The sequence below is a fragment of the Oryzias latipes genome, chromosome 10 (genome assembly GCF_053564925.1).
Source record: "Oryzias latipes strain Hd-rR chromosome 10, Olatipes_Hd-rR_3.1".
Lineage (NCBI taxonomy): Eukaryota > Metazoa > Chordata > Actinopteri > Beloniformes > Adrianichthyidae > Oryzias > Oryzias latipes.
Window position 1 is genome coordinate 18,804,132 of NC_136246.1, and position 15,116 is coordinate 18,819,247.

The 15,116-nt window shown below is 38.2% G+C and overlaps 1 long non-coding RNA gene across 2 annotated transcripts in view; it reads left to right on the plus strand.

Annotated features, from left to right (window-relative positions):
* LOC110015753 (uncharacterized) overlaps nucleotides 1–8,019 on the plus strand; it is a 42,672-nt gene extending 34,653 nt beyond the window's left edge. The window contains exons 5-7 of one of the 2 annotated variants that reach the window (XR_002290996.2): nucleotides 1,082–1,155; nucleotides 1,660–1,684; nucleotides 7,444–8,019. This is a non-coding gene — a long non-coding RNA (uncharacterized LOC110015753). The remainder of the gene's footprint in view (nucleotides 1–1,081; nucleotides 1,156–1,659; nucleotides 1,685–7,443) is intronic. The other variant, XR_013658340.1, reaches the window with a different exon arrangement.
* The last annotated feature ends 7,097 nt before the right edge of the window (nucleotides 8,020–15,116 follow it).

The window sequence follows — 15,116 nt, forward strand, 5'->3', positions numbered from 1 at the left end:
AGTGTAATTGCAGATGTCAATTGCCAGCAATTGTCCAGTGCATGCAATGAACAGCTGTCTTGGTGGAAATGTCCTTTTTGAATTAGTCCAGTAATGGCAAGGTCCCAGCCACGTCATGACCAGATAAGACAGAAATTCAAATGTGTGTCCTATTTACCCCACCCAAGTAGTTTAAGTTCTTACATGCTTCTTTCAGCAAGAACTTGAACCTGGTATTTCCGACTTGTGTCTTTTGTTCTTTTTTGCTTTTTTTTGTGTGTGTGCAAAAAGTGATTTTACTCTTGAATAAATAACAGATGTAGGAAATCACTTTCCTCTCTGAATGTTTCATTTGTCTTTTGGCATCTCCCTTTAGGGGTCATCACAGCGAATCATCCTCCTCCATCTAACCTATTTTTCAGCATCCTCTTTGCTCACACCCGTGTGTCCACCTTAATTACAAAATTTACTGAACAATCAACAACACAATGATGTCGGTTATGTCTCTAAATTGTCCAAGAAAAAGTCTTTTTTACATAAAGTCTTTTTTACATAGAAAGTACTGTATTTTTTAAAAGTAATATTGTACTGCTAAAGGAGACACTATGAACCAGTGCAAGATTGTACATCTATAACACACTGTGTGGAATAGAACTTTTAAGAAAAAGAAAGAAGACAACCACAAGTACAGTTTTTATTGAGAGTAGAGTGTAAGACGTAAATGTAAAGTAACTACAGAAATAACTTAAGTGACAAACAGAAATGTAAAAAAAAAGAAAACACTGTAGCAATGACACAACATCAACTGAGTAAGTGAGTGTGTGTGTGTGTGGGTGTGTGTTTGGGTGTGTGTGTGTGTTTGTGTGTGTCTGTATAAACTAAGCCTGTTCAATCTTGACTAAATTTGATTAATGCTGAACTGGATTTTTTGCAGTCAATTATCACAAGTTGAATTACATGTATACATCAATTTGCACACATACGACCATTAAGCCAATGATGATAATATACAAATCGTTCATTTTTTGTTACATAAATGCATAACCTATGTGAGAATTCACACATCTTCTATGCTTACTCTTTCTTTTCTTCCTGTTCTCAGCAGGTTGTCAAACCATGATGGGGAACCCACTGACAGCCATTTAAAATCACCAATTAACCCAATATTGGACAAAGGTAGGAGCAACTCCATTACTGTGCTGAGAAAAGATAAAAACCCAAATTATACAAAACCTTTTCTGTGTGTTTGACTCATAATACTGTGCAATCTTATACTGAAATCAAAAAGAAAAAAAGAGACTTTGTTCTACTTCAAACTATCAATTTATTTGAATGAACCCAGAAGAACTGTTGAGTAAGTGTTTAATCAGAACGAGAGAATAAAATTTCCCTTTTTATTCAAACAAAAAATATATACATAACAATGTGCACACTTTAAAAAAATGATATGGGGTTGTCTTAAATGTTTAAAAAACTAACAAGAAAACAAAAAAAACTAAAGGATCTTTGACATTTTTATTACTGACAGTCTTTATTGTGCATCCTAAACTGTGGAACATTTGTATGTTGTTGGGTTATTTAATGATAGGTAGGACACATGTTAACCATAGTTTTTGTTCAAATATGGGATGTTTAGAATATCTAATGATCTAAGATATTCTTCCCGATATTTTTGTACAGGAGCGTCCACAGCAGGAATGTTCAGGTAACTTGATCCAATTATGGGATGTCTGTCTCTGATACATCTTCTTTGCCTATCAGCTACTCCTTTAAGGTGTCGCCACAGTGTGTCATTCGCTTCCATTTAATCCTGTTCTCAATATTTTTCTTGCTCAGTCTAACCTCTCTGATGTACTCCTTCATAGAGGAGGAAAATGGTAGTCTGGTAAAAATTGTATTTCTGAGTAGTTTTTTTTTTTCACCTTGTAACTTTTACTATAATATAAAAAGCAGTACTCTTACTCAGTTACATTTGGATATCACTGTTTAGTTTCAAAATTTCTATCATGTATTGCAGGGACGCACAACGGTATCAGCATTGACAGATTTCTGTATTAAAAGGTTAACATTTGCATGGGACGGTATAAATTAGTTCAGCTTTTAACACGATCAAACCCAGCTGTTCACTGGTCCTTTGACAAACTTTAACATTGCTGGGATGTATGGTACACTTCCCTTTAGCTTTGCTGTGTGACTCGTCAGCTTCTCTGTACACCTCACACCCATTCAGCCCTCCTCTCACTCTCTAAGAGTTTGTTGAACAGCCCAGTCAGAAACTTCAATCCCATCTTTCCTGAACACTTCCCTATGTCCACAGCTGTTGTAAAGACCAACTGCTTCTCCACTTTTTAACCTTTCCTTCCTCAGTTCATCCTTATTGAGTTTTGCTTCTTCCTGCTCCACAAAAGCTTCCTTTTCCACTCTATGGTTGAACATTTTCTCGTAGCTTCTTCCTTCTACCACCAAGTCTCCTTCTCAGGTTTCCTCATTCCTGATGACAAACCAGCCTTCCAATCACCGCAATTACTTTAATTATAGCTGTTCAATAATCTGGGAGAACCTCCTGATATCCCAAAGCTGTTTTTAACTCCTCCTCATCTTCCTCACTACGAGAATCTCCCTCACGCCACCATCCTCTGCTATCTGGCTACTCTCTCCCCAGCAACAACTTTTCAATTGCTGATCTCTTTCAAATGAAAACACCTTCACAAAATGTAATCAACCTGTGTCTCTCCCTGGTACAAAGGTGTTTAAAAGTCTAATTTGTTTTTGATCCAGTTGCTATAATAGGGCCTTGTTTCCAGCTGAAATATTTGGTCTTCCAACACCATTCATGTTGTCTTTCACCTTGGAGTTTTTTCGTGCACTTTAACTAAGCTTAGAACGACTTTTGCAGAGCTTATAGAGCTTTTTCTATTTTCACCATGTTCTGCTTTAATCATGGATTCACACTATTAAAATATTTTCAGCTATAGCCTATTGCTATCTCATCTCAGGCCACTATTATGTAGCTACTGGTGGCAATGCATAATTTAGCAAATCCACATGCCAGAAAGCTCCTAGTGGTTTAATGGGTATGGGTTGCATCATCCTCAATCTTCAAAAAACATCCAAACCACAAACCAGATAGCTTGTTCTGCATTTAACTTGGTAATGGGTTGCACTGGTATGAAAGAAACATTAAATATTTTATCAGAACAGAAATCAATTTAAAAGTGTCTTTAGGTCATCTTTCTTTGGTAGTTTTAAAAGCTTTCATTGAGCAACAGGAGTAGATAAGAAGGAAATCAATCTAAAATCCCAGAAGGGTTCTCACTAGGAAATAACTGATAAATTACTGCAACCTCCCAGGATATAATAGTAACATCAAGTTTTTATGTGAACAGGATTAGGGGAAAAGCTAATGAGGAGTGAAAATGAAAAATGGGAGTTCATCCTAAAGGGAGCTATGGGATACAGCAATTAACTGATGCAATTCGGAGGTTGTGAAAAATCTGATGTAATTAACTTGTTTGACATCTTCACGCTGCGGCAAACGTTCCAGCATGGAGCTTAAAACAAGTTGGTCAACCTAATGAGTGAAGAGCAGCATCTGCTGTATTTTCTCAAGCAAAATCTTGAGGTATAAACATTGATTTGTCCAAATATATAGTTTTTGTTTTCACATTTTTTACATTTATTTCTCTTTTAAAGTAGTCCATTAAGTAACCATTTTTCCTTATTTCTTTGAACATATTGTGAGTGGAAGTGTGTATCTTAGCCTTTAATAAGATGGTCAGACTGCAGACAGCTCATAGAGAACTCTACATCCTTATAAGGAAAAGAAAATCTACCACCTAGCTCCAGGTCAGACAAGAAAAACTGGTTCCTACTTGAAATTAGTTTTTTTTTTTCTTTTTGCTTTCTCCCCCATGTCTCCCCCACCTGCCCTCTAACTCCCCATGCACTTCATGTGTGATAACTCAGATCGATTCAGACTTCTGTGGAACAGCGCTGACAAAAAGCTGCACTACTTTTCCCTCACCACACAATCAATGTCTAACTTGCACTTAGATATGTAGAGTCTGGGAATTTTGTTCCACTGAATAGCAAATATGTACCCATCTTCAAAAATATGTTTGTCACAATGACTAATTATCATTTTCGTCTTTTAGTTTCTGTTGAAGCATCTAGCAGATTTCTCAGATGCATCCCTCTTTTAAACAATGCATTCGGATGAATTCAGAATGTAACATCAAATCCATGTTAGAATTAAGTTAAAAAGGAATGTATCTGTTTTGCCTTCATAAAACAACATTGTCAAAAGCAATTTTTCCTTCTTTTTTGTACATCACAGTGATTCTACAGCAGGTCTGCTCAGTCCTGATTTTGAGATCTACCATCCTGCCTGTTTCCTAGCTCTCCTTGCACTTCTTGATATTGCTTACCTGAATCAGGTGTGCTCTATCAATCAGAATATGGAAACAACTGAGTCAGCCAGGGAAAGTCAGCAGTTATCATGTTCTAGTAATTCGAGGATATCTACATCCACACCAGGTCGGATGGCAAGCTCTATAGTTTAGCCCGTCTTCGTGCCAAGACTAAAGTGACAGAAGTACTCATCCGTGAGTTGTTCTTTGCTGATGACGCAGCCTTGATATCACACACTGAAGGCGGCCTTCAGCAGCTCGTCAGTCGTCTCTCCCACGCCTGCAAGGAGTTTGGACTTACCATCAGTCTGAACAAAACCAATGTCATGGCCCAGGGCACTGAGACCCCTCCAACAATCGCCAATGACGGACACATCCTGGATGTTGTGGAGAACTTCACCTACCTCGGGTCCATGATCTCCAGTTCACTGTCCATCGACTCGGAGATCAACAGCAGAATCGCAAAGGCAGCTGCAGTCATGGCCAAACTGATCCAGCGAGTGTGGAATAATTCCAGCCTCACTGAGAAGACCAGATTGCACGTCTACCAAGCCTGCGTGCTCAGTACTCTCCTCTATGGCAGCAAAACGTGGACCACCTACGCAAGGCATGAGAGGCTCAACACCTTTCACTTGAGGTGCTTGCGGCGCGTGCTGCTGATCAAGTGGCAGGACAATGTCCCAAACACCGAGGTGCTGGAACGAGCCAACATGGACAGCATGCACGCAGCACTTGGTGAGAGACATCTGAGGTGGCTTGGCCATGTCATGAGAATGAACGCAGGCCGCATCCCTAAAGACCTCCTCTACGGCGAGCTAGCTGAAGGCTATAGAACAAGAGGGTGTCCAAAGCTACGCTTCAAAGATGTCTGCAAGAAGGACATGAGGTGGTGCTCCATTGACCCCTACACATGGGAAAGTCAAGCAGACGATCGCCCCATCTGGAGACTTGCAGTCAGGAGGGTACAACAGATGCTGAGGCCAAGCGGAACGAGAATGCTGTACAGAAAAGAACCAGGAGGAAGCAGTGGCAGCAGCAGCTGCAAGAGCCATCATCCTTAGCCTGTACTAAGTGTGGCAGGGACTGCCGTTCCAGAATCGGACTGCACAGCCACTCTCGGCGGTGCAGGCAGATTCAACAAGGAGCTACACCATCGTCTCTCAAGACGGACGGCTGCCGACGGGGGAGTAATTCCCTCGTTTGATGCAGATTAGTTTCTGGATGCTACTGGTTTTTTCTCTATTGGAGACTTTTAGATGCATCCCTAAGTGCAGCTAAATTCATTGAAGAGAATCTACATTCCTATATTGCCTAATATTCTTTATCCATCAATCACTGTTTTTTACTTGTTACTAGTTTACATACCTCTCATACTGACTAGTCTAGGTATCTCCAAAATAAAGGAAACAATATTTTAAAATGAATTTAAGTCATCATGAAATAAATAAATAATATGTTTCAGGTGCTTGATGTGATCCTTAAACAAACTCAAATGTGGTGCATTATAAACTCTAGAAGAAAGCAACACAGGTTATAGTCTGCAACATACGACACAACAAAATGTTAAGTTTCCTTATAGGATGACAACATAGACAACATACTTATCTGATAAGTACCAGTTTGTTAATGTAAATGGACAGTCCTCTCAGTGCACTCCAGTTAGCTACGGAGTCCCACAGGGCTCAGTTTCGGGACCTAGCCTGTTTATGATTTAAATGCTACCCCTAGGAAACATAATCAGGAAACACAGCATTGATTTTCACTGTTATGCAGATGATACGCAGTTGTATTAATCCATTAAACCTGACCAGAATGACCATAAAGAGAAACTGAATGCCTGCATCAGAGACATTAAGACCTGGATGACAATTATTATCTCTTCCTGAACCCAAATAAAACTGAGGTCATTATTCTAGGTCCAAATAACCTCAGAGATGCTTTGTCTGATCAGATAGTCTCCTTGGATGGCGTAAATATAGCCTCCAATTCCTCAGTTAGAAACCTAGGGGTTCTATTTGACCAAGATTTATCATTTAAGGCTCACATGTCTAAAACTGCATTTTTTTCACATGGGCAATATAGCTAAGATCAGAAATGTACTCTCTAAAAGCGATGCTGAAAAGTTCATCCATGCATTTGTTACGTCTAGACTGGATTACTGTAACTCAATGTTAGCAGCATGTCCTAAGAGTTCCTTAAGACATCTCAAGCTTGTTCAGAATGCAGCAGCTAGATTGTTAGCAGGAACTAGCAGAAGAGATCACATCACTCCTGTGTTAGCTTCACTTCACTGGTTCCCAGTTGATTCTAGAATCAAGTTCAAAATCCTCCTGTTAACCTATAAGGCCTTTAATGGTTTGGCCCCATCCTATTTCAAAGACCTCTTGCTGCCTTACCACCCAAACAGAACACTTCGCTCGCAAAATGCAGGACTGCTTGTGGTTCCTAGAATTTGTAAAAGTACGGTTGGAGGTAGAGCGTTTAGCCACCAAGCCCCTGTTTTATGGAATAAACTCCCAGCTCATGTAAGAGAGGCCGACACAGTTTGTGCATTCAAAGTTAGTCTCAAAACATTCCTTTTTGGACAGGCTTATTGCCAGACTAGCTAGTAATCAGAGAATATATACCTCATTGTTATTATGTTTCCTGACTGCATCCTAACCCATCTTCGACATGACTCGACCTGACCCGACTTGACCTGACCCGACCTGACTCTTGCACCACACTTCAAGGGACGATTTGATCACATTGCAACCACACGAATATTTTCAAGGGACCTCCAGATCCCGCCTAAATTACGACCTATCCATGACCGTACCCAAAGACAACCGACAAAACTCACCCCCTTAAGCCTAGCCCTGACCTGATCCCTTAACTTAACCCTTACCAGAACCTGGGGAAAGTATGGTGAACTGGGGATCTGTCCTCTAATCTCATCTACTTCTCCTCTCCTTCTCTTCTTTATTCTTCATAATTTATTAATCATTTAGTTCTCCATGCCTCTGTTTGGTGCAGTGCGATTCATGTACTTTCCCTCTTTCCCACTCCCCTCCAGCAGAGTGGGAGTGCTTCCAGATATCCAATTGGCTCATCCGTGCTCCTGTACCTGACCGTGTACCTCGTCTCTGGCTTGCCTCTATTACTGCTCCTGCACTTGGCTAAATCCTGTGTCTGGCTCGTCTCGCGGCCCCAGCTGCCCCCTGACTCCATCTGGATGAAGCTCATCTATTGGACTTTAAATGTGTAGTTGTAGAGTTAGATAAGCTAATTCTTCTCTATGAGTTCTGGCATTCCCTGTCCATCCTGGGGGACGATCCCTCCTTCATGTGGAGACCCATGAGGTTTCTTCGTTTTTTTCGGAATCCGTTTTTTTTTCAAGAGTTTTTCCTTACCGCAAAGAAGGGTCTAAGGGCAGGGATGCCAGTTTTAGTTTTGTTAGTTCAGTTTAGAATCCTTCTATTGAATTGTGTGTTCATGATCCTTTTGATTTTATGTTTTACCCTACATTTATCCACACAAAACCCATCAAGATGACTGTTGTTGTGATTTTGGGCTATACAAATAAAATTGAATTGAATAGAATAGATGAAGCTTTTTTTCTATCATCTGTGCCAAAAGGTTCCGGCTTTGACCCCATTTTTTGGAAGAAGAAAAAAAAAGTGTTTGCAGTGAATTTTGGCAACAGTCAATGTATCACATTGTTCTGCTTTAAAGAAAAAAATTGATAAAAATACTTTAAGATATGTTCTCTTTTAGACTGTACTCAGGTTTTTTAAATTCCAAAAATGCTTCTGAACACTTTTCTACAGTACAAGTAGATACTGTAATTACTAATTTTGAATGAGAGGTTGGTGAACTTAATAAATAATATATTACATAAAAATGTATTTGGTCAAACATGAACAAATAAATAACTTCTTAGGTAGAGTGACACTTGTGTGTTACAAGACTGTTAAATATGGATTTTTTGGTTTCAATCTCTCAAATTGCCAAATTGTTAGCGTTGGGTTTTAAATCCAACCCTAACAACCAGGTGAGGATGATCTGGTGAAAAAGGAGCCTTGTTTTGTGGTTAGAAAACTGGCTTGGCTCATGGGTGTCAATCTGATACTGTTTTGAACAGAACCTGCAGAGGGGACACCCATTTTTTAAATTCATTTTTTCTTCTCTTTTTTTTCTCTTTTTTCTTGTTTTGGTAGTCAGAGGTTAGATTTGTAATTCTAGGCTTTGTTAATAAAAACTAAGCTTTTTTTCCTTCTTAATCAGAGACCCTTTTGTTTGTTATTTTAGCCTTGGCTCTCCCTGAGGCTCTTCTTACTCTGATTTCTCTTAACGTTTACCTTTATTTGTGTGAATAAACGTTTTAGTTTAAGTTTACCCGCTTTTGTATTCCCATTGTTTTGTTACTCCACAATATCGGAGCCAGGTGGGAACTGAACAATAGTCAGAAATTGAGACCAAAAAATGCATTTGCAACACAACAATAGGGTGTGTTTTGCTTGATTAAATTTGTTTTTGGAAATAAGTGACTTTTAATTAAGACGCTCAACAGCTAACCTTGTTGGGGACATTGAAAGAGGAGCTAGGACAGAAATTCCAGACTTTAGACTTCAAAAGTTTCACCATAGACAAAATTTGGTTTTAATTTGAGCATTAGACTCCAACAAAAGAACAGTTATGAGACCAAGGAACCTTTAGATGTTGAATTGCATGCAGACGGAGGAGGTGCATATTTCAAATCCTTTATGTATCATCATTTCTGCTACATATTGATGAGTCAAATTACAACTAAATTATTTAACTTATTATAAAATGCCATAGGTTCCTGCTAACACATTAATACATATAAAAATACTTGTTATTCAATGATAAATGACCAGATGTGGTTAAAACCTGTTGCAAAATGAAATGCCCACAAAATCAGTGAAACAAATTGATAAAGATGAATATAACAATGACAGAATCTGTGCATGAACATGTTTGCATGCAGAATTATGGACCAGTGTCTTCTGAATCGCAGAGAAATGTTTAATTATGCTTAAAGACACTCCATTATAAGAGCAAAGAGAATAGAAGTGAAGAAAAGGGAGTCTAAAGCAGCAGCCTAATCCCTTCTCCTGTGAGCTCTGAGCCCATCAGACAATGTTACAATGACAAATTTAATTTAGTTGGGAGATTAAGCCCATTCTGTGGCTGACTTTACTTTGCAAATGTTGAGTTTCTTTTGCCTGATGTGAGCCTAGTTGTGGAAGTTGTGCATTGAAATAGCCCGTTTACCTTTGCATTTTTTATTAGAACATGTAACTTAATAAAATTGAAATGTTTTAATACTAAAAGTTCTTCAAATTAGATCAAAATTAGATCCAGAAAATCCTTATAGATTGGTTTCCCACAAAGTTTCTTTTCCCTAAAATAAAGCGGAAAAACATATTTTGTATGTTGACAGATTGGCAGGTAAAGATTGCATGCCATCATGAGAAAACTACCTCTCTCCCTCCCCCTGGCCTAAGCAGAGAGCAGGTCCCTTTGCACTGAGCTGTCAAGTGCAAAGGCCTAAGAGTTTAGCTTCATTGCTGTTATCCCAGCATGTCTTACTCTGCACCCACATGGGCAAAAGGAAGCCAGAAAATAGCTTTGAAGAAAGTTTTCTTACCTAAAAAAGTATGAAATTGGAGCAATTCAGTGAGCTATTCTGTACCACTTAGACGGACTGAAAAAACCCTTCAGTTTCAAGGTATTTTAACATTTAAAAAAAGAAATTGCTGATTAACAAGGCTGCAACGTTAGCAAAGTAAGCACATTAAAAATAGCAACTCTTGTAAAATAAAAAATGAAAATGAAAATGAAAAAATAAACTAAAGCCAAAGCGATGACGAGGCCAAACCCAATATAGGGCAGCACTGGACAGCAAATCTTACCAGAACCCTTAAACATCAACCCACAAACAAATCTGTTAAAGTAAAAAGTAAGTAAACGGATGGCCACGCCCACAATGCAGAATTTGGAGTCCCAATAAACTGTTGACCCAACGCGGAAGTGCCAGAGCACCAAACCGGAGTCCGTTGCTGGTCCAGTGTGTGACCTATTTATTGGAAGAACACACTTACACCATTGGCTCTTAGGCAATAATGATTCCCTAATATTATCATGTGAAACTGGTATTTTGGCACAATGTGCAAATTCTTCCTAAATGTAGAACGCTTTTTTTAGTCACTGCAGAGAAAGATGCAAAATTCAACCGTTTTCTTGGGAAAACAAAGCTTGAGATGTCGGCGAAACTCCAGCTGAGATTAGCTAAGCAGGCTGCAGGGGTGCTGCATGTCACAGAGTTTGTCTCCCATTTCAGATTGAACTTGTGCTTTTTTTATTCTGCCTGGAGAAATAACATCCCAAATTCTTAGCAGTGAATTTTGGCAACAGTCAATGAACCACAATGTTCTGCTTCAAAGAAAAAAATTGATACAAATACTTTAAGATATCTTCTCTTTTAGACTGTACTCAGGTTTTTTAAATTCCAAAAATGCTTCTGAACACTTTTCTACAGTACAAGTAGATACTGTAATTACTAATTTTGAACGACAGGTTGGTGAACTTAATAAATAATATATTACATAAAAATGTATTTGGTCAAACATGAACAAATAAATAACTTCTTAGGTAGAGTGACACTTGTGTGTTACGAGACTGTTAAATATGGATTTTTTGGTTTCAATCTCTCAAATTGTTAGCGTTGGGTTTTAAACCCAACCCTAACAACCAGGTGAGGATGATCTGGTGAAAAAGGAGCCTTGTTTTGTGGTTAGAAAACTGGCTTGGCTCATGGGTGTCAATCTGATACTGTTTTATACAGAACCTGCAGGGGGACACCCATTTTTCAAAATTCATTTTTTCTTCTCCTTTTTTTTTGTCAACTAAGCCTGTTTATCCTTCTTAATTAGAGACCCTTTTGTTTGTTATTTCATATTTGAACTGGTGCTTTTTTTATTCTGCCTGGAGAAATAAGATCCCAAATTCTTGAACTTATCAACATAATAGCGAGGTCTTTTGGTTAAAAAGAACAGAAACATTTTGAATTTTCAAAGGATATTTATGCACTTTTACACGAGGAGTGGATATGCTTTTTTTCCCCCAAAGCATTGCATCTTTGGGGGGAAAAGCATTGCATTTTTTTTTGTAGTTCTACAGAGTACATTCTTACGATCACATGTTCAAATTAAATTTATTTCTTCATGCTAATTTTTTTTTCAGTCAATCAGATCAACAGATTTTGTGTCTTGGTTATCGACAACTTTCCATTACAGGCACTCATCCATGGTGGATTTCCCTTAATTGCTCACATTAAAATAATTTCAACGCTCTGTAACATTATTGCAAATTACAAATCAACTGTAGTACACAACCAGTACAACAGCACATATTGGAAACTGATACTAAATTTAAATATTGTATCTGGGTAGATGTAAACAATTGCACATTGTTTTTTAAACGCAAGCTTAAAAATCTAATTAGCTCATTTTATTTGAATAAACGTTGGCTACATTCAGTTTAAACAAAAATGTATTTGACAAATTAGGTGTTCAATCAGTTTGTTCTTTTTCCTAATGTAACTTTAAGCATTTAAATGTTTTTTTTTTTTTTCAGTCTGACTTGACTGTAAATAATGGATGAATCCATGCAGACATTTAAAGAACAGCTAAGCTTCATTTTTGAGCTTTGTCCTTAGTTGTGTCTCGTCAGGTAAAAAGACTGATTATTTTTGTTTCACTATAAAGCTGACAACAGCTCCTATCGTTGAAATTATTTCCATGTGATACATTTTATTAAATGATCAAAAGAGTATAGATTTATTGCTATCTGTGTTTACAGTTCAGGCAGTTCCAGACGAGGCAGAGCTCCATGATGCTCCATTATGCTTTTCAGCTTTGTGGGCTACAACTCACTTGGTCATATTTGGTCATTTTTCACAATAATGTCTATATAAATTTGGGTGTGAATTATGATGCATCATGAAGCATATTATTGTTGTATAAAAACAAACCTGCAATGGTGCTTTGAGGCCATAAATGCTCTCCATTAAAAACACAGACATCAGTAAAAAGTGTCACAAACTAAATTTATTTCAGTGTGGTGAACACCATGCCCACTAGGCTGTTTATGTGTTTTTCCAATTTTAAACGCTTGATCGGCAGAAGCCTGAAGGAGTAGCTGAACGTGATAAAGAAAGACTTGAGGAGAGAACTGAAGCTTCAAAATAAGCTGAAATGCAACCAAAGTTCTTTCAGAGTGAATTTCATAGTGTGTGACCGTTATCTCGTTTTTTTTTAGCTTCTTTCTTTTGTATATTTGTTGTTTTTTGGAGGATTTGATTTGGTACTGCATTAGTTCTATGGATTGGTTCTGACATCTTCTGAACCTGAAGCTTCAGCTGCATAACAAAGAGGAGAGTTTAGATGTGTTTTCTTGTTGGCTTTTGGATTAAACTTTTCATATTCATGCTGTTTTAACACTCTGTGGGATAACAAGAAATGTGCAAATAAAAAGAATGTGGTCAATAAAAAAACAACAGCTGGAAGTGAGTAGTTTACAAGGGTCAGCGCATGCTTTGGCAGGGCTTTTTGTAAGCAGAGATAAACCGGGAGTGTTCATGGCTAACGGATGTCCAAATCCAACAGATAAAAATGTGTATCTTGTTTGAGCAAAAACAACATGAAATGACAGAAATGGTTGCTAAACAGAGCCAGTGTGTTTGCAGTGAATGATGTGGTTTGACACTATAGAGGCTAAAAGGGACCCATGATATTGCTGCTACTAAAGGTAATTTCATCGTATGAGAGCAAACATTCAGGTGGTTTGTTGTTTTTTTGGAGACGCATGTGACAGAACAATAGTTTGGTTGAGGAGTCTGTGAGGAAAAGGCTTATGACATATTAGAGCTTTCTGGTGGAGATCACATTTTTCTGTTAATGAAATTAAATAAACCACACTCCAAAATCCAATGTAAAAGTCCCATTTTAGGTGAAGTAGACAACTTGGTAAAACCTTTAACATTTTTGTACAATTTAGAAGGAGTCCAGTGGAAGACAGTACCAGACAAACATCCCTACCAAATTAACTTTAGTGTTGTGTCAAGAAAGCTCCACAATGAGTTTCCATTTCCTAACATCAAACTAATTAAGAATGAGAAATTGAGAAAATTATTTTCCCTTTCCCTGATGTGCGTATCGTACAAGCAATACTGACCAGTTATTTGAAAAAAAAAACCATGAGAAGCTGTGCACAAATACATTCTTGGTATTGAATAAGTTGCAACCTGTTTCACTTCTCTTACATGTTCAAGTTGATTAAATGTGTCATATTTGTAACCCAGTAAAGCCAACTATTTTCCAATCCCCAACCTTTATTGCTGTGGGTCATGTGCTACATTACACCCGGGTTAGTGTATTCCTGACTTCCTGCTTCCTGCCTTCGGTTGCTTCTCTTTGCTGCAGCTGGCTGTGCTTGAAACGGCATCTTGCCATGATGATATACTTCTTTGCTGAACCATTTGCTGTTCAAACCAAAAACCTGAATAGAACAACCACTCAGCTGCACTTCTGTTTTTGGTTGTTTCTGTTCACCTTTTGGATTCAATTCCCTCTTCAACCCTTCACCTATAGTACCTTGGATGGCGAGCTACCCATTGAACTGCAGTGGGGAGTTATGGCACTAAAATCCACCACAAAACTCTAGAAACATGATGAACCTCACATAATTCTGGATCTGTAGACGAGAGAAAACAATGCATCTTAGAACTTGAATGTATCACTGCGTTTACATTACACATACGCGTAAAACGTTTTGGAAATTCTAGAACACAATTTTGCAACTACACTGTTTCTATTAAATCTTAAATATGCGAATAAACCAACTCACGCGATAGGTCATTCAAAACCATGGCAATGCTGTTTTGTTAATGTTTTATTTCAACTCATTATTTTTCTTCCCTACTCCGTGTCTAGCTGCATGTCCTGGAGACGGATACTCTTCTGTCTAGTCAAAGAGCGTAGCCTTAGTTGTGTTACATAATGATTAAATAAACACCAGGTAAAGTTCCACTCTGATCATCTCATGATCTATTGTAAAAGTTCCCAATGATCTTTTAAATATGATTATTAAGCTGTAGCTATAATAAAATAATAAATATGAAACCTGTGGCATTTTCTAGGACATAGTTTCTGCAGAGCGGCAATAGGTCATCAGAAATTTTCCTCTGAGTTGTGGGCAGAACTCTTGGCATGGAGTAACCCATTTCCCATCATCCCTTTGTTTACATTCTTTCCTGCTAGCTTACACCCCCTCACAGCACCAATCTAACATTGCCAGTGCGACAAAAATGGAGCTATCCAGTCAGACAGTTTTGAGCCAGATGCAGCTCGGATGAGGAAAATGAAGACGTACATGGATCTATTTGTCTGCAAGTGGATGCATGAAAATGGAGCAGGGAGCTTGTGGCCCACCAACCGTAGCACCTATGTCACTGCCACAGGCTTTTTCCAGTGGCATTTTTTTTTTCTGCTCCCATTACACAACTCAAAAGATACCATTTTAATCTTAATTGTCTTTATATATGTCCCCTATCATAAGACAAATGCTATAAGAACATGTTAAAACACCAAAAACACAACTTTCATTGGAGTGGGTCTTTAAATAGTATATAAATTTCTCCCGTCTCCAAGTCTAAAGTCTGAA